Source organism: Hyaena hyaena, unplaced genomic scaffold (assembly GCF_003009895.1).
Source record: "Hyaena hyaena isolate Hyena2069 unplaced genomic scaffold, ASM300989v1 scaffold_211, whole genome shotgun sequence".
Lineage (NCBI taxonomy): Eukaryota > Metazoa > Chordata > Mammalia > Carnivora > Hyaenidae > Hyaena > Hyaena hyaena.
The window spans coordinates 917,268-935,570 of NW_024080847.1; the positions used below are offsets into that span (position 1 = coordinate 917,268).

Here is an 18,303-nt window from a genome sequence, read left to right on the forward strand (position 1 = left end):
CTAGGACCCTGCTAACATGTCACCTTGGTGGGTACATTTGCTAGAGCCACATGGGAGTCTGCTAACCTCACCTGTCGGAGCTACACAGGGCAGCTGTAGGGCTCTTCTAGTTCTCTCTTACTATGAGATCGAGAGGTGGTGGCTCCCAAAGAGATCGTGTTGAGAGATGAGGCTGGAGTTGGGACCAGACTTACGCGTCGGGACCCCTGGCTACCATGATGTGTCAGAGTGTGGCACCAAGGTGTGTGTGGTGCCAGTTCATTTAAGTGTGGAAAACACTTTATGTTAGTCCTTCTGTCTTCTTCCAGTGTATATTAGAGAAAAGCAGAACTTGCGCTTTATTCCTTAGGATAAGGTTCAAGTTTTAAGAAAGAGTCCCTTCACAGGCACCAGTAAGTTCTTACACAAGTGATACCTGCAAATGGCAAGATCTGAGACAGCAGAAGGCAAAAAAAAAAAAAAAAAAAAAAGGGATTTAGGGAAGCCCGTATTCCACTGTTTCTAGTCCATCTCTTGTGTTCATTAGTGACTCCTGCTCTGGCTGTGCTTTCCCACTGGCTCCTGTGCTGTTGTGATTCTCTGTCCCCCTGTTCCCAGGCTGCCTCCCGCTTGCTTGCTTCAGATCTTGAGTACCAAGTGGTCACGGTTCCCCCTCCATCTCTCGGTGTCCCTGCTCCACTGAAGTTCAGGAATACCTAGAGACTGACCACTCCTCTCCACCGCCAAGTCTGCCCCAAGCCGATGTGTCTAGTACTCATTCCTGAGGCTTCAGGAGGAGGTAGTGAAATTCTCTCCAAATACCTGGATGGTAAGGGGAGCGGTTAGAAATTCCCACCTAAACGTGCCCTACTGGTGTCCAGAGTTGAGACTCTGAGAACTTAGGAAGGGCAGTAGGCTGAACATTTTCAGGATCTGGAGCCAGGCAGGACTGATGTATGGCCTCGCAGTCTCCAAGTGCACACCTGTAATTCCCAATATTGCCTTTCCCTCGCCACAGCCTCCCTTTCTGTATCTGCTGCTGTCTGGTCTCCATGGGCCACAGGCCCTCATCAAAGTGCCATGTGCATGGCTGAAACCAATTGCATACAAGTGTGGTCCTCTCCTCAGGGTTGGTGTCTTTGGACTTTGAGCAGTCTCTTCTTGAGGGTGGGCTCTCCCCCAAGGTGAGTTTCTCCCATTGTGTAGAGCATTCCAAAATCAGTCTCTTGGGTTACAAAGGACCCTTTAGCTCACCTAGTTTGACCATCGTTCAGGACTCAGATCTTTACATTATGCCTCCCGAGTTTGTGCAGCCTTGACTTGGCCTCATCTAGGGAAATCCCTTCCCTGTGTATTTAGTTCATCACTTTTCTCAGTCACTGAGACAGAAATGGAACAAAACAGAACATACCTGTCCTTTTCCTCCTCGATTGTGGAGACTGTATTGTGCATAATGAGGGGGTTTATTGATAGTGCTGGAGTATGAGCAAATGATGACTCTAAAGTAGCAGTTCTAACTTGCAACAGCCTAACCCCGCCGAAGGCAGTCCCGAGAGGCCTGAGATGCCTTGAAATCAGACAGGGTGTTGTGTATATATGTGTAGTTTTGGGGGACTAGGATTTATAGGGTTCATTAGAACATCTCAAAGTTCTGTAGTCCAAAAAAGGATCTCTCAAAGAACAGCTCTTGAAGGGAAACAGGAAGGCCAAGGGAAAGCAGATGTGACATATGTCCTGCTGACTTATCGTGTGCAAGATTTTCTCCTGCCACTTGGACCCCTCCTCTGAGGTCTCTTCCAGGGATTTCCCTCCTTCATTTCATAGACCTGCAGGACTTTTCAGTCAATCTGGGAAGCAGGACTGTTTTCCTGTTGTTACCTTTCCTGTTGATTCCCCATTCTCCTTTTGTCTCTATGTATACATGCACACAACCTTCTAGAAATGGGTAGAAGTGAATATGTATGAAGAATCTTTATAGCTTTCTCCGGCCCCAGGAGTTACTCTTCCATTATAACACACTCTGTGGGATCTGAAAATTATTCTGTTGTAATGGAATTTGGTATAATGAGTATATTTTCATTGTTCAGAATGATGTGATTGATGAGGCAGAGAAATAGTTCCTCGCCTCTGCGATGAAATTAGCAAGTTAAAAAAAAAAATCCTTGGAACTATTAGGGCAAAGATTCCTAATTCTCTGTTTTATTTTCCATCACATCCCTGCCTCCTCAGATGGCATAGACCTGTTTTTTAAGGTTAATATGAATTCTGCTGAAATTTATTTGGAGGCTTAGAAAAGAATTTAGGGAGCACATTTATATATCCTAGATTGTCCCAAAGGCAGAATTCAATATTAGAAATCTTTTGTTGTGTAAGAAAAGCAAAGCTAGGGATGTGGGAGTGACAAGTATTCTGAGACAACTACTAAAGGAGAGAGAACACTGCTTTAGGAGACAGTTATCTGGGTGCTGGCCTTAGCACTGTCCTGAACTTAAACAGGAAACTCCAGTCAAGTTGGCCTTTCTGGGTCTCATCTGTGAAGTGGGAAATAATGATGCCTGCTTTCCATGTTTTATAGACTTGTTGAGGCGCTCAAGGGAGAACAGGTATCAAAAGCTTTGTAGGCAAGATGTCTTTTCTGCTCCTGCGTCGTCTTAATAACGGTGCTGGTGTTTGGTTAGGAAGGTTAAGATGCAACATTATGGGGGCATTTGGCTAGCTCAGTAGGAAGAGCATGTGACTTTTGATCTCAAGTTGTGAGTTCAAGCCCCACATTGGGTGTAGAGATTACTTAAAAATAAAATCTTAAAAAAAATGAAAGGATGGGACGTTACATGGTCATACTGTTTGGTGGCAGGTTAAAATTCTCCCCCAGCGGAAAGAATACTGTTGTAATAGAGAATGTGCAGTGAGGGAGGGTCCCAAGAAGGTATGCATAGTACAGGCACGTTTTTTGTAGCCAGATCAGCGAGCACAGTTGTGTGGCCCATCTCTGGAGCGTGGAACTCTGTTTTTAATATTTATTCACAGTGATGAGATTTTACTTGTTCTTCTACAACCTGAAGGAAAAGAGGTTCTGCTAGAAAAGAAACAAATGTTGAGGTACAATTGTGTATATATTCTTGGTGGAACAAATCCATCCCCGTTTCCCCTGGGCTCCCAGGCCTCAGTTGTTCCTGTCTCTAAACTGTTCTTGTATAGCACGGTGTATATTGTGATCACACTCATTACCAGTTGTGCCTTTAAAGGAGGCTCAGTGTTCCTGATTCTATTTTCCATTCCTCATTAACGAACCCCTGAAGCACTTAACTCTGAAGCTACACCTTGTGAGCTCTGCTGCGGAGCCTTCTCATATTTGAATATCTAAAATAGCCGCCTTATTTCTGCTTCCGTCTAATACACAATTCTCAAACTGTGGAGTCTCAGGGCTCCTTGATGCTTTTAAAAGTTCCAAAGAGCTTTAGTTTTTGTATATCTATTGATAGTTGCCTTATTAAAACTTCTAACGAGGGGCACCTGGGTGACTCAGTTAAGTCGGTTGATTCCCGCTCAGGTCATGATCTCATAGTTTGAGATTGAGCCCTGCATTGGGGCTATGACTTCTGAAGTGAAAAAAGTATTAGTTTTTCCAGTGAATGAGTGGCAGTGAAGAAAGAGTACTTTTTGCCCATTATTACTTTTGTATCATCAGTGCAAATGTCATAATGGTGACAAAGGCAAATAATCTTATTATGAAAATAGTTTTGATAGGGACCCTGTGAAAGAGTCTCAGGGCTCCACAGGCCACACTTTGAGAACCACTGATCTGGTACATGCTCAGGGCATTGAGAATCTTTTCCCCCTAGATTGCTATTTTGAGAACACCCTTTCCTTCAGAAGTTTTAAAGCTCCAAAATCCTTCACTCAATAAAAGCACCTATTATGTGTTAAGGAATTAACATGAGATAAGATACAATCTAATCTCTAATAATTGGAGGGGGTTGCAACATAAGGGGAGAAAATTGATAATTGAGTTAAAATGTATGATCTGTTTAAAAAGAAATTAAAGAAAATAACAAAGGGAATGCTAAATTTTAGATTTTACTTTGAGCCCTTGAACGACATGGCAGATCTTCCCCAAGTCAATTGCCACGTCCTTTCCTTCCGTTATCAAACCTCTTAAAAATGTCCAGGTTAATTACCTTTAAACATGTTTTTACACTTAAGTATGCTTGGCTGCAGGCATTGTGGTTTCATGCTTACACACCTACTCGCTGTTCCTCCTTTCTTATTTTGGTGTTATTCTTTAGCTTTTGTGCTTCTCTACTTCATGTTGACAAGGGTGCAGCTTTGAACCAGTGTAGCCAATAACCTGTTTTTGTTTTCCTTGTCCTTCTATTTACATGTAAGCCTTTACCTGCTTTAGCCTTGTGTTAGGTGATGTAACCCTGTAGGTCTGTTACTTGTAATTTGTTGGGTGGGTGGGGAGGTAAGGTCAGAACAATGCAGCCTCTCTGGAAGAAGCCTTTTTAGAGGCAGAAAAAGCCTAGTAGAAATCGCGGTTGTTTTCTTGTGGTCTCCATCCCTACCATCTGCTGAATTTAAGTCTTTGGCTGTGAACCTCTTCCTTGGGGGGGATTTCCATAAAACAGCTGGGTCCCGTCTGGGTCATCAGTGGCAAAAGTCAGACGCGTGCTCACTCGTCTGGGAGCCAATAGTAACTTTTGCAAACGCTGCCACTGGAAACTCCCGAGTTCGGAGGCTGCTGCTTTTCCAAAGGGCACAGTTAACGATAACTTAATCTTTTAACATAACAAAACAAAAACGGAGACCGAATAGTGAGAAGGGTTTTCCCTAGTTGTCAGTGGGGACAGATGTTAAAGTAGCTCCAAAAAATGTGCGGAGAACTAATGTAGAATTCCTTCACTGTTCCGCGGGCTGAAGTGCTGGGGAGAAGGGGGCGGAGACGGGCTCGGAGAGTCTCTGGCCCTTTAAGGAGGAGGGACAGCCTTAAGACTCTGTACCTTTAAGAGTCTCTTTGTCTGGAAACCTCCTTATTTACCCTCCTGTGCTTCAACCAAACTTCGACCCGCGATTCACAACGCCCTTCTACGCCGCCGCCCGTTACGCCAGGCTCAAATTGGCCGCACGTTGGTGGCTAACCCTAAACTTTGCGCCCGCGGCGCGAACCCTCGGAGAGGCAGTCTGTGTCGCGGTCGGGGCCCAGCGCTGCGCCGTTGGCGCAATGCGGGGCCCGGGGGGCGGGGCTCCGGCGGGCGGGCCAATGGGCGGGTAGGGGGCGGGGCCGGGTTCGGTTGTCTCGCGCCCTGGTGACAGCTCGCGCGTGCTGATGATGGCGGTAAATAGAGGGGGGTCGGGGAGGGGGCGGAGGAGGTAAGGAGGCAGCCAAGGGGGTAGCTCCAGGGGGTGGGGGAACGGGGACCAGGGAGGACGCGACGGCCTGGGAGCCCATTCTAAGACTCGGAGGCGGGGACAGGAGTCTCTGGCACACTGGCCCACCCCTTTAAAGAAGCCAAATCCTCACACACCGGGTGCGGGGCGACAAAGGCGGCGCGCGCCTTGCGGGCGGGAGGAGCGGCGGCAGGGGGCGGGACCGCGGCGCCGGCGGGCTGGGGGCGCCCGGGGCGGGGGCCGGCGGAGGCGAGAGCCGGCAGACGGGGCGCGCCGGCCCTTTATTTTGGCGGGGTGGGCGACGACTGGGTTGGGGGTGGGAAAAAAAAAGCCTTGAGGGGAGAAGCGAAGGAAGGCTCGGGGGTGGTTGGGGGGGAACGGGTCTGAGAATGAGATGAGGAGGATTAAGGGGAGAAAGGGTTAGCAGGCTGGGAGAGGAGGAGTGGGAAAAAGCCAGCCAAGGAGGTGGGAAGGAGGCAAAACCCAGGGTGGGTGTCAAGGAAGCCGGCAGGGAATGAGGTTAGGAAGACCCAGGCTGGGGTTAGGTGTAAGAGCACGGGTTTGAGGAGGAGAGCTTTGTAGGGGATGGTAGCAGGGTGAGGGTGCTGGGGTAAGAGTTGGAAGTGGAAGGCAAGGAGGGGCAGAGCTGGGGTGATAGTTGGGAGTAGAGGAGAGAGAGTGATTAAGAGCCAGACGTGACAAGGGTGTGAACTAGTGCAGAGCGAGAGGAGCTGAAGGACTAGGACTCGCGGTGGGGTGGGAATCGTGAGGTTCTGAGAAAGGTAGGGATTAGTGGGTGGGCGATGGGTGTAAATTCTTGAAAGTGAGGGCGGGTGAAAGAGACACCGGACGAGTACCAGGTGGAGTTAGGAATAAGCGTAGTGGAAGGGTGAAAGGAAACCGAGATGAGAGGTGGGGCGTTAATAGGACCATTCTGGGACCAGACAAGCTGAAAGGAGAAGAGAGTAAGGGGGTAAAGAAGTGATGGCGGTCTGGGACAGGGTAACGGGGGAATTCTGTTAATTGACGGGGTTTAGCCAGATCCAAGGTAAAAACAATGAGGTGGAGACAGACACAGGGCTGAAAGCGGATGGTGAGAGGAGCAAGGAAGAGCTGGGCCCCGGGATTTAAAGGATGAGATGGGGTGTAAGGGAAGAGAACAGGGTTAAGGGAAGCCAGAGAAGTCCTGCCGGAGGAAGAACTGGGCTAGCCTGCACAGGGGTGGGACTCAAACGTGCACGTTGTGGGGAGATGCTTCCGAAGGTCTGCCTGGGTCAGGGCACAGGTGCTGTAGTGAAGGATCAAGTGTAGGGAGCCTTTGGTGCAGAAGAGGAGGAATCATGGTGAGTGAAAAGAGACCCAGAGATAGGGGTAAAAACTGAAGAGTCAGAGTGGACTGGGTTGAGGGTGGGGGTCATGTGGAGGGAAGGAATTCTTTGTTGAGGAGAGAACTGTTAAGTGTTTTGAAATTGTGAGTTCTTTTGTCCGTAAAAGTAGGAAATTCCAGACACCTTTTTTCCCCTTCAAGGTATCTTGAATCTGCTTCTACCCTTCATTGCTTTTAATTCGACTTTGATGTCCACTTTGAAAAGATGAGACCCATTTTGATTTGATTGTGTTCTTCTGTGAAGCGTCAGCTCAGTGCTGAAAACCTCTGCATTTTGCTGGTGTTGTGATAATGGGAATACGGGTTGTATTTATGTACAGTGTGGCTGTGCCTGTGTAGTGTGATAGTGTTGTGTTGTACAAGGGTTGTACCTGACAGCACTGGGCAGAGTGCTTTATCGACAGCATTTCCATTTTCAATAGAGAGCCCACTGTTGTGGAGATCGAGGAAGATGAACATCTTTTTGTTTTGATTAATCAACTAGATTTCTGCCTAATTGTTTTTTGGTGGCTGGAGAATATTGAGAAATCATTTCAGAAGAAGACAAATAACCAACCAGGGAAGTTTGCTGGGGAGGAGATTTAAAATCCAGACGGTGAGGGCGTTGAGTTCCTAAGCTGCCTTTAGCTTTACGTGGGACATTTCACACTACAGTAGGTAACTCACTCATTTAACTAAACGGAGTAAAAAAAGGGAAGTTTGTAGAATAGTGGAGGATTTTAGAGTGGGACTTCTTTTCTAGGTTAAATAATGATTTCATGGGTAGTTTTTATCATGAAAAAGCCTCTCTGTGGTAATGCAAGCTGGAGCCCTGGACAGCTCCACTTCCTCTCCTGTTTTGTAGTTGTGAATAAAGAAAGCCGTGTTAATACTAATTTCCTAAAAGCTTTTGATTTTTAAGACACCTCTGGAAATTAAAAGGTAGTCGAGAAGTTTGGGACAAAATTTAGATTATTCATACTGAGTGTTTTGTTTTGATTATTTTTATTCTGAAGCTTTTAGCTGAGACTATAAACGATTATTACTTCTTATTTGATGGTGCTATAATTTAGGATAGCTATAATTAACTTAAGGAAAAAGTGCAAATTGATCTTGAGGATCTTATTTGAGGTTATTTCATTAGTGTGCATTCAGATACACGAAGATAACTTTTTTTTTCAAAGTTGTGTAAATTTCGAATTGCCACTGTTTTGTGGATGTCTGTGTAAGCGATGAATGGTTAGACCGGTGGCATTTGTAACAGTAAAATTGTGTTTTGATTAGTGGATAGCAGAAACACTGGTTATTAATATATGTCAATAACTTAGAACCTAAAATCTATCTGGATTCAGCTGCTGTGTTCATGGAATCTGGATTCTCGTGAGCAGATGTTCAAGGTGACTACATTGATTTTGTAATTTAACAGGAGATTTTTGAAAATTACTATTTTTGCTGCTCAATTTCAAGAGGATTAGTCTGAAACGTTAACTTTCAAGCTGAAGAGTAACTTTTCTATGAGGTACCTGTTTCTGTAGGATATTTGTGCATATTCCCTTGCTGTCTAGATTATGTTTGGCATTACTATTAGGCTGTACTCTGTTTATGGTACTGACGTTTTAATAGTGTAGTTGTTTTATACATGATGTCTTTATATAAATTATTTTAGACTTATGTGATGTTGATGAATAAGAAAATCGATGAACTGTAGGGCCACCCAAGGAAAGAGTCCATTTGGGTCCTGTCTTTTGTTCCTATGTGCTGCTATAGTGTGCTAAATCACTAATTCTCTTTGAGAATGGTTATTTCTCAGTTGATATTTCTAAGACTGAAAATGGATAATCTTTTAGTTCAAATAATACTGTTCATCAATAAGGATCCCAGTGATAAATGTAAGCTTTGTTTTCATTTGTTTATCAAGTAAATTCTACTCAACGGAACTTTATTTTGGTTATAATCTTATTTGTTAAGCAAAAAGCTTCTAAGTTACATGTTTGGATTTGAATGAATAGGTTGTACGTACTTATATGTTTTTCTGATTAATCGTAGATTCTTTGGATGGGAAGAGACCTTGAAAGGACCTCTAGTTTATCCTGCAACTTCAGTCAATATCCCACTTAAATCATCCCAGGTAGATAAAAATTTATCCTATTTTCATAAATCTTCAGAGATAATGTGGCAACCTCTGTAGATAATCTTTTCTGGTATTTAATTATTTTCTCTGTTAGGGCAATCTGCCTTCTTTTTTTTTTTTTTTAATTAAAAAAATTTTTTTTAATTTATTTCTGAGAGACCAAGAGAGACAGCAGGGGAGGGTCAGAGAGAGAGGGAGACTCAGAATCCAAAGCAGGCTCCAGGCTCTCAGCTAGCTGTCAGCACAGAGCCTGATGCGGGGCTCGAACCCAGGAGCCGTGAGATCATGACCTGAGCCGAAATCAGCTGCCAACCGACTGAGCCACTCAGGCGCCCCTAACTAGCATGCACCTAATGCTGTAATTTTGTTTGTTCCCTGTTGCCTCATTCTCAGTTTTTGAGTAAAAATATTTGCTTACTATAATATTAAGAAGACCCTAGTTCTTCACAAACTTAATGGTAGTAGCTGCCCATGTCTATGCTTTTACACCAGCCACTGTTGTAAGCTCTTTGCAGACTAACTCATTCACTCCTCACAACAATCCTGTGAGGTTGGCACCATCACTGTTCCTGTTTTATGCGTGATGAAATAAAGACTGCTTCAGATTCAAGGGCTTTTAATCATCTAATAAAACCTCAAGGTTACACTCATTTTTTCTTTTCTTTTTTCTTTTTTTTTTTTTTTAAGTTAGTAGAATTCTACCAAGTAGTAGGGATAAGATTTGAACCTTGGCATTTTGCAGGCAGTCTGTGTGCTCTAGGATTCCCTCTACTTGATTGTTGTGAAGTGATTGGCCACCACGCTCTTCTCCAGATTAAACAGTGCTGGTTTATTTTATCCCTTGACCTGTTTTGTTTGCCAGTCCTTAAATAATTTCTGTGGTTCTGTTATTAACCTTTCCTAACTTGCTTTCTAGGTGGGGAACCTGGGACAAACACCTTAAGGGCTATGTCTAATGCAAAGGTTACATAAGGGCTCTTACATGCCCTTGTGTTCTCATTAAAAAATTGCATTCATAAAAAATCCAAAACCAATAAAATGCCTAACGGCGTTGCAGATAAATGGTTACCTATTTACCTTTTTCACATACTACAAAAAAGGACTTGTTATGGACCATACAGGTTTGCACTTGAGGGATTGTTGCCCATTGAGGAAAAGCAGAACTCTAGTTTTAGTGCAGATATCCCTAAGTAAAATCTGTTCAGACCCTCTTTGGTTTTTCACTGTCTTCTCTTTATGGGTGTTTGTGTAAGTAATATACTAAGTATATTTATGTATGCTTTAATTTGGTTAAACAGATGGACTCACTCTATTTTTTTTATTAAGACTTCTTTTTTTTTTTTTTTTTAGTTTTGAGAGAGACAGAGACCGAGTGTGAGTGGGGAAGGACAGAGAGAGAGGGGGACACAGAATCTGAAGCAGGCTCCAGGCTCTGAGCTGTCAGCCCAGAACGCGATGCAGGCTCTAACCCATAAACTATGAGATCATGACCTGAGCTAAAGTCAGAAGTTTAACCAACTGAGCCACCCAGGCGCCCCAGGACTTCATTTTTTTTTTTTTTTTTTTTTTTTTTTTTTTAGAGCAGCCTTAGGTTCTTAGCAAAAATGAGAGGAAGGTACAGAGATTTCCTGTATACCCCCATCCCCCACACATGCACAGCCTCCCCCATTATCAGCAGTCCTCACCAGAGTGGTTCATTTGGTGTAGTTGATCTACTTATTTTTTTAAAATAACCAGTAATTAGTGTTTACTAAGTGCCCAGCATGAGCTAAGCATGTAAATTGTTTGAAACTCTCAACAGCCTGTGAGAGAGCTTCTGTTGTTAATACTCTGTGTGTGTGTGGCTTTTGAGATGTGTACAGTGTTTCAAGCTTATAGAAAAATTGCAAAGATGCTACAAGGAACTTCTCTATACACTTACATTTGCCAATGGTTTTCATTTCGCCCCATTTGCTTTATCATTTTCTTTCACTAGCGTATCTTTCAGGTAAATTTGGAAAAAAAAAAAAAAAAAAGTGGACAGGAAGGCCCTAATTTTTAAAATGAAAAGGGAAGAACCTTTTGAATGTATCAGCAAGTTAGTATGTTTGATTTTAGTTAATCTTATGAGGCGAAGGAATCTCAAGGTTGAATTGAGAGTGGGTTTGGGGGGATTATGGTTTATTTTCTTCAGTGTGTTTTGAAAAACATTCTCTTACCTGTGAACAACAAGTTTGTAGGCCCTTCCCTCATCAGCAAAAATCATGTCGCGGTGTACATCTCTGTTGGGGACCTTCTTGGTTCGGCATGGTGTGTTCACTCACAAGGGCGTCCTCAGGGTGTGATAGCTGTTAATGGTGTACGGGTGATTATTATGTGGAAGCAGGGGCCATCCTCACCATGACTGCAGCAGATATAGGTGAAATACATATCTTGAAGATCTTTACGTAGCATCAAGGAGCTGGAAGAGAGCTAAGTGCAAAATGCACTTCCTTAAGAACACTGGTTGCAGTTAATACAAATAGATGTGCCTCATGGTAGAGGGATGAATATAAATATCTTAATGCACTATTACCTTCCCCCAAAATAAACTTAAATTTTGGCAGTCATTTCAGTTGTCATCATATATGGAGATTTAACTGACCCCATCCCTGCTACTATCTTCCAGCTCATCCTCAATTCTTATTGAAGTGGTAGCCAGTCCATTTCATAAAAGCATGACCTACAAAGTGAGGCCTGTTCAATTTCAGTGAAAGGACTGTTAGCTGTATTCTGATGTATGTAAAACACAGCACTTGTGGCCTCCCCCCCCACCTCTTTAAGTGATCATCGAAGCTATGAAATATAGCTCCTTATTAAAGCTGATTGTAATAATTAGAAACACTTAGCTTTCGTAAGGACGAGAAAATTACAAATTATTTGGAAAGCATTCTTTCTAGTCATGCAGTATTGTTTCTGAGACATGGGCAGTTTTTAAAGACTATAATACTGTTTCTTTGCCATTTACATGTTAATAGAAGTCTGAAAAGTGAGGCACTCACATGTTAATAGAAGTCTGAAAAGTGAGGCGCTCTTCTGAAATTTTCAGGGTTTTTTTATTATATGTCAAGTTGTAAACAGCATTCTGTGACAGGTATTTTCTTTCTTTGTCTTCTATTGAGCTAATTAGTAATTTACACTCTAGTAACATCTCTTCCAGCCTCACTGTGTGAAAATGCCTGCTACTTTCTGCCTTCCATGCAGCCCGGGCTGGCAAATGATTTGGGGGCAGACGTTGGTTACCACATCAGAAGGATCAAGGATAACATTTATTTTTGTATTGTGTTGTTATAAATGTACAGGGTTTTGTATACGCCCTGTGACTGTCGCCCTGGCCACTCCACCCCCATTCAAATAGGAGTGTTACAACCTCCTCTAATCCAGAGCTGCTATCCTTGATTCAACTTTGGATTGTTTTCTCTTCTGTCCCCCACCCCCACCCCAACACTGTGGGATTTGGGAAGGATTAGCAGGACAGCCTGGCCGAGTTCAGAGCCCAGGAAGCTAGTCTTCATTGCACCCTCCCATTGTCAGAGCATAGAGCTTCTTGTTGCCTTTAGAACCCAACAGTGCTCCTCTCATTGGGCAAGTTGTGTGAGGGGTGGGAGCGCAGCTCTTTTGTTCGTGGGTTAGGGAGATGCTTTCCTATGATACTTGTATCCCTCCAGAGGAAGGATAGGCCCTACCGTTGTGTCAGCTTTTTCAAAATGCAGCCATGAGTGACTGAAAGAGAATTTATAGCCTGCCTTTAGCATTTTGTTACACTGGTGTTCTGCTCTTTCCTGCCCGCTGCTCTATCTCTCTTTGCCAGTCTCTGACAAGGGAAAGAGGGTATGTGGTATCTGTCATGTGCTCATGGGCCTAGGCCATGTGGACATAGAAAAGTAGAAAGCTTTTGACTTTGAAATAAAGTCTTAAGTATCAGTTCTATGAAGAATATAAATTTTAATTGAGAATTAAAGGACGAGTAGAGAGGGGTTTACTGATATATCAGTTTTGAGCCAAAACCTTTCTAGGATGCTAGATAATTTATGGTACTTATTTTTGCATTTATAGATACTAATTTATCAGGATAATAAGGTCAAAGTTTCTGTTAGAGCTAATTAGAGTCTCCTGTTTCCTGGAGGTGGCCACAAAGAAAATTAGGTAAGAAAATGTGTGAATAGCTCACTTAGGCCATCATTGCTAATAGTACTGTAATCATAGGCATCCAGCCCTTGACAGTGAATTAGCATTCATGAACAGAAGACATCACATTTATGTAAGCAGTTATAGAGTATGTGGGAGTTATATTAGTGTTTTGTTTTCATAATCTAAAATGTTTAGAATATCCCTATGGATGAGCCATTGCTAACATCTACTTCTCATATTCTCATCTTTCTGTGTTCTAATACAGCTACCTATATCAGTTGTCTTAGTTATATTGGATGTTCATGGCTACACACTAATTATACTCGTGCTTAACGTCTCTAAGAGGTCAAAGGTCAGATTAATAAGCAACATTTCATTCAAAACAAAATATCATTTGAAGTAGGCATCACACAGAGGAGTGTCATGAGTAAGTAAGGATGCCAAGTGAATACATGACTGTGGAATTAATATACTCTTAAACAATATTTCTTTTCTTTTTAATTTTTTAAAAATGTTTTATTTACTTCTGAGAGAGAGAGACAGCATGAACAGGGGAGGGTCAGAGAGAGAGGGAGACACAGAATCCAAAGCAGACTCCAGGCTCTGAGCTAGCTGTTAGCACAGAGCCCGACGTGGGGCTCGAACCCATGAACCGTGAGATCATGACCTGAGCCAAAGTTGGACGCTTAACCGACTGAGCCACCCAGGTGCCCCTTAAACAGTTTCTAAATATATGGCATAGCTTGAAGAAATGATAACTATTTCAAGTGAAAGGTTAATGTGCTTTCATGAAGAGATGAAACTCATTTGTGATCGGCATCCTTGTCTATTTCATGCTTAAGTCCCAGGTTGGTTAGATATTAACCTGTCTCCCCAGTTTCACTGTTAATGTGCTTCTTGAATTGTTTTTCTCCATAGATAGTTCAGCTTTGCCTACAACTATTAATAAATTCAAAATCTATTTAAGCTGTGAGTTTAGTAATCATTTCAATAAATATAAAATAAAACATATAATTGCCACTTTTTGCCCGTCAGATTGGAAGACGATGGTAGCCAGTAGTGGATAAGGATGTGGGGAAGTTGGGGGCGCCATAGTGGCTCAGGCAGTTAAGCATCCGACTCCTGATTTTGGCTCCAGTTGGTGAGACTGAGTTCTGCGTCAGGCTGTGTGCTGACAGCATGGAGCCTGCTTGGGATTCTCTCCCCCCCAACTCCCCCGATCTCCCCCTGTGCTCTCTTTCTCTCAAAATAAAGTAATAAACATTAAAAAAAAAAAAAAAAAGGATGTGGAGAAGTTGGAACTCTCACACACTGTTGGTGGGAATGTAAGTTTCCTTGGAGGTAGATTTGGCAGTGTCTATTGGCATGTAAAATGTGCTTTCCCTGTGACCCATCAACTCCACTTCTAGAAATTTGTCCTATGGATATATTCATACACTTGCATGAAAAATAGGAATACAAAGGTTTTCTTTATAGCGTTGTTTGTTATAGCAAGAAAAAAATGACACGTGATAGTTCCACACAATGGAATACCATTAAGCTGTTAGGAATGCGATGGATCTCTATTTGCTAATATAGAAAGACATCCCCTATTAAATATTAATTAACTAATTTATTTTTAAATACACCTGGAAGCTCTTATTTATGTATGTATGTGATCTCTATACCCAGTACAGGGCTTGAATTCATGACCCCAAGATTAAGAGTCGATGCTCTACCAACTGAACCAGGAATGTGCCCCTGTTAAATGATATTTATATTTTTATTTTTAAAAGTGTGTACACACACACACACACACACACATATATTTAAAATATTTATTTATTTTGAAAGAGAGCGTGTGAGTAGGTGAGAGGGGCAGAGAGACAGAATCCCAACCAGGCTCTGTGCTGTCAGTGCAAGGCCCAGTCTCCTGAACCGTGAGATCATAACCTGAGCTGAAATCAGACTTGGACACTTTGAGCCACCCAGGTGCCCCTGTGGTTTTTTTTTTTTAATGTTTATATATTTATTTTGAGGGCATTTTGTTAATTGTTTTCTGTATGTCCTAAAGCTTTCTTGTCTCTTTTCCTTCTGTTGATTTTTGTAGTGATATGTTTTATTCCTTTCTCATTTCCTTAACTCGCTTCATTTCCCTAATTTTGCTTAACTGACTGAACTGCCCAGGCACCCCTAAACTGTATTTTGTTTTAAAGTCATGTTACAGGACAATATGTGTAGAATATTTCTATTTTCATAAACTGTAAGAACTATCATTGAGGTATTCCCTATTTTCAGAGAAGATATTCACTTTTTACTCTATATACTTCTATAATGTTTATTTTTAATAAGCATGTGAGGAAGGGGTTAAGTGAGAACATCTTCATTTGGGAATTTTCTGTAGTAGTAGGGGAGGAAATGGAGGCTGGCCAGAGAAAAGAACCGCTCCATTCATATGAGATATATCAGTCAAGTTTTTGAGTCAGAACTGAGGACTGGAGTGGCAGAAAGGGAGATATAATGGAATTGAGATCATTTTGTGGAGGTCTTATAGGCAATGATAAAGAGCCTGCATTTGATGTGAAAAATGATCTATAAAATGGAGATGATAATAGTACCTAGTCCATTGGCAGAGACTGATGCATAGTAAGTATGCATCGTTAGCTATTATTATTAAATAAAAATGCATTCTTTTATAAGCCTGAATAAATTAATGTGTGGCCTTTTATTATGTGTGTTCATGCTTCTGCTGACCCCTCTGACAGACCACATAGCTTGTGTGTCTTTCCAGAAGTACCGATGGTTGCCCCAGCCATTTGTGTTCTTCACCTTTCATCCTCCCATCTGCCAACTGTTAGTATCAAACACTGAAGGGTTACAATTTTATTTATTTATTTACTTTCAATGTTTGTTTATTTTGAATTTTTTTTTTAATTTTTATTTATTTCTAGGAGAGAGAGAGATAGACAGCATGAACAGGGGAGGGTCAGAGAGAGAGGGAGACACAGACTCTGAAACAGGCTCCAGGCTCTGAGCTGGCAGTCAACACAGAGCCCGACGCGGGGCTCGAACCCACGAACCGCGAGATCATGACCTAAGCGAAAGTTGGACGCTTACCCGACTAAGCCACCCAGGCGCCCCAATGTTTGTTTATTTTGAGAGAGAGACAGAGACAGTGGGGGAGGAGGGAGGGAGGGAGGGAGAGAGAGAGAGAGAGAGAGAGAGAGAGAGAGAGAGAATCCCAAGCAGGCTCCACGCTACTGTGAGATCATGACCTGAGCCAAAATCATGAGTCAGACACTTAACCAACCGAGCCACCCAGGTGCCCCCTCATGGGTTACACTTTCAGAGCTTTAGACATATGATGTCCTCCAAGTTGGTATTGGTTTGTTTACCAGTATTATCTTGTATACTAGTTAACATTTGGAGTTTGGGGAAAAAAAGAGGGGAACAGGTAATTTGGATGGAAAACGTCTTTTCTGTGCCCATGGGATTTGGAATAGATAATGTCACTTTGCACTGAATGTGTTCATCAGTTTTTGTTAGCAGTGCAGTGTAAATGAGCATATTAGCTACAACACCTACATTGGCAGCCAGCAGTCTCCTTGTGAATCCTCTTAGAAAACAGAAGTCTGGCAAGAAGTATTCTTGAGCAGTTGAAATGTCTTTGGGGAAATTATGAAGAGCAAATAAAGTAGGAAAAATTTCTCCTCCCCCAAAAAGTTGTTTCACAGCTGAAAGCCAGGAGAAAAGACGTTTTACTTGTGGACTGAGATGTGACCGTGTCATTGACAGGACTTCAGAGTTCATTCTGTATTTCAGCTTCTCATTTAAGTTTGTCATTTAAAGACTTTGAAGGTATATTCAGATTTCATGAAAAAAAATTTACAAAACTATTTTAAGAATGATGAATTTCTCACTTTATATAGTATACATATTGTAATGTAAATTATTTAAAAAAAATTTTTTTTTAATGTTTTATTTATTTCTAGGAGAGAGAGACAGCGTGAGCAGGGGAGGGTCAGAGAGAGAGGGAGTCAGACTCTGAAACAGGCTCCAGGCTCTGAGCTAGCTGTCAGCACAGAGCCCAATGCAGGGCTCGAACCCACGAACCACGAGATCATGACCTAAGCGAAAGTCAGATGCTTAACCGACTAAGCCACCCAGGCGCCCCTGTAATGTAAATTATTTTTCCTTTCCACTTCCAGTTAAAATGTATCTTAAAGCATGTCTTTTTGAGGTTTTAAAATAAAAACCTTGAGCAGAAATAACAAGAGAAGTTTATATTTAAACACAGTACTTGGCACTTAAGAGGTGTTCAGTAAATTTTTATCAAATATTAATGTGTGCATGAATGAAAAATATTTTGAATTTGAACTTCATACCCTGTGATTTGGGCACAGTCAAGCATTGGTGTATAAAGGTCCTTTGTTCAGTCCCCATTTCCATGCCTGTTTTCCTCTTCCACCCCATAAGCACCGTCTCTAATGTGTTTGATGTATGTCCTTAATTCTATATGCATCTATCTAGAATGCTTAGTGATTTGGGTGGAGGTCCTTTAATTCTAAAACTTTTCATTATACTGCACTGTTGCAGAATTTGACTATAGGATTCTCCCTGTAAACATGCTTTAGCTCTGGGGCACCTGGCTAGTTCAGTTGGTGGAGCATGTGGCTCTTGATCTTGGGGTTCTGAGTTCAAGCCCGTGTTGGGTGCAGAGATTGCTTAAAAATAAAATCTTTAGGAGCAACTCAGGTGGCACAGTCAGTTAAGCATCTGACTCTCGGTTTTGGCTCAGGTCATGATCTCATGGTTTGTGGGTTCAAGCCCTACACCCGGCTCTGTGCTGGCAGTATAGAGCCTACCTGGGATTCTCTCCTCTCTCTGCCCTTTCCCCCTTGTTTGTTCCTTCTCTCTCTCTCTCTCTCTCTGTGTCTCTCCCCCCCCCCCCAAAAATAAATAAGCTTTAAAAAACCGAAATACTTAAAAAACAATGTTCTAGCTCTTACTCTGGTTTTCCTTTTTTCACTCAGCACTGTTTTAAGATCTATGAATGTTTTTAGAAGTACGCTTAGCTAATTGCTCCAACCTGTAGCACGCTATTACTCCATGGTCCGCCTCCATTTCCATAGCGATGGGGTGCCTAGGCTACCATAAGTAGTGCTACAAATAACAGTCTTGTTTGTGTTCGTTATGGACACGGGGAGGATTTGTTTGGGATACAAGCTCAGGAGCGGCATTGTAGCACGGGTCCTGACAGGCTGCTGCGTGGTGGATCAGTGCGCACACCTCATGGGCATTGAGTTCTCCG

At 42.5% G+C, this 18,303-nt stretch overlaps 1 protein-coding gene across 4 annotated transcripts in view; it reads left to right on the top strand.

Moving 5' to 3' along the window:
* Window positions 1–5,428: 5,428 nt before the first annotated feature.
* Window positions 5,429–18,303, top strand: part of USP49 (ubiquitin specific peptidase 49) — an 85,181-nt gene continuing 72,306 nt past the window's right edge. The window contains exons 1-2 of one of the 4 annotated variants that reach the window (XM_039242621.1): window positions 5,429–5,507; window positions 8,780–8,861. The gene's annotated coding sequence lies outside the window, so the exon portion shown is untranslated. Of the gene's footprint in view, window positions 5,508–5,851; window positions 6,711–6,820; window positions 8,131–8,228; window positions 8,253–8,779; window positions 8,862–18,303 lie in introns of those variants that run through there. The other 3 variants (XM_039242622.1, XM_039242620.1, XM_039242623.1) reach the window with 3 other exon arrangements.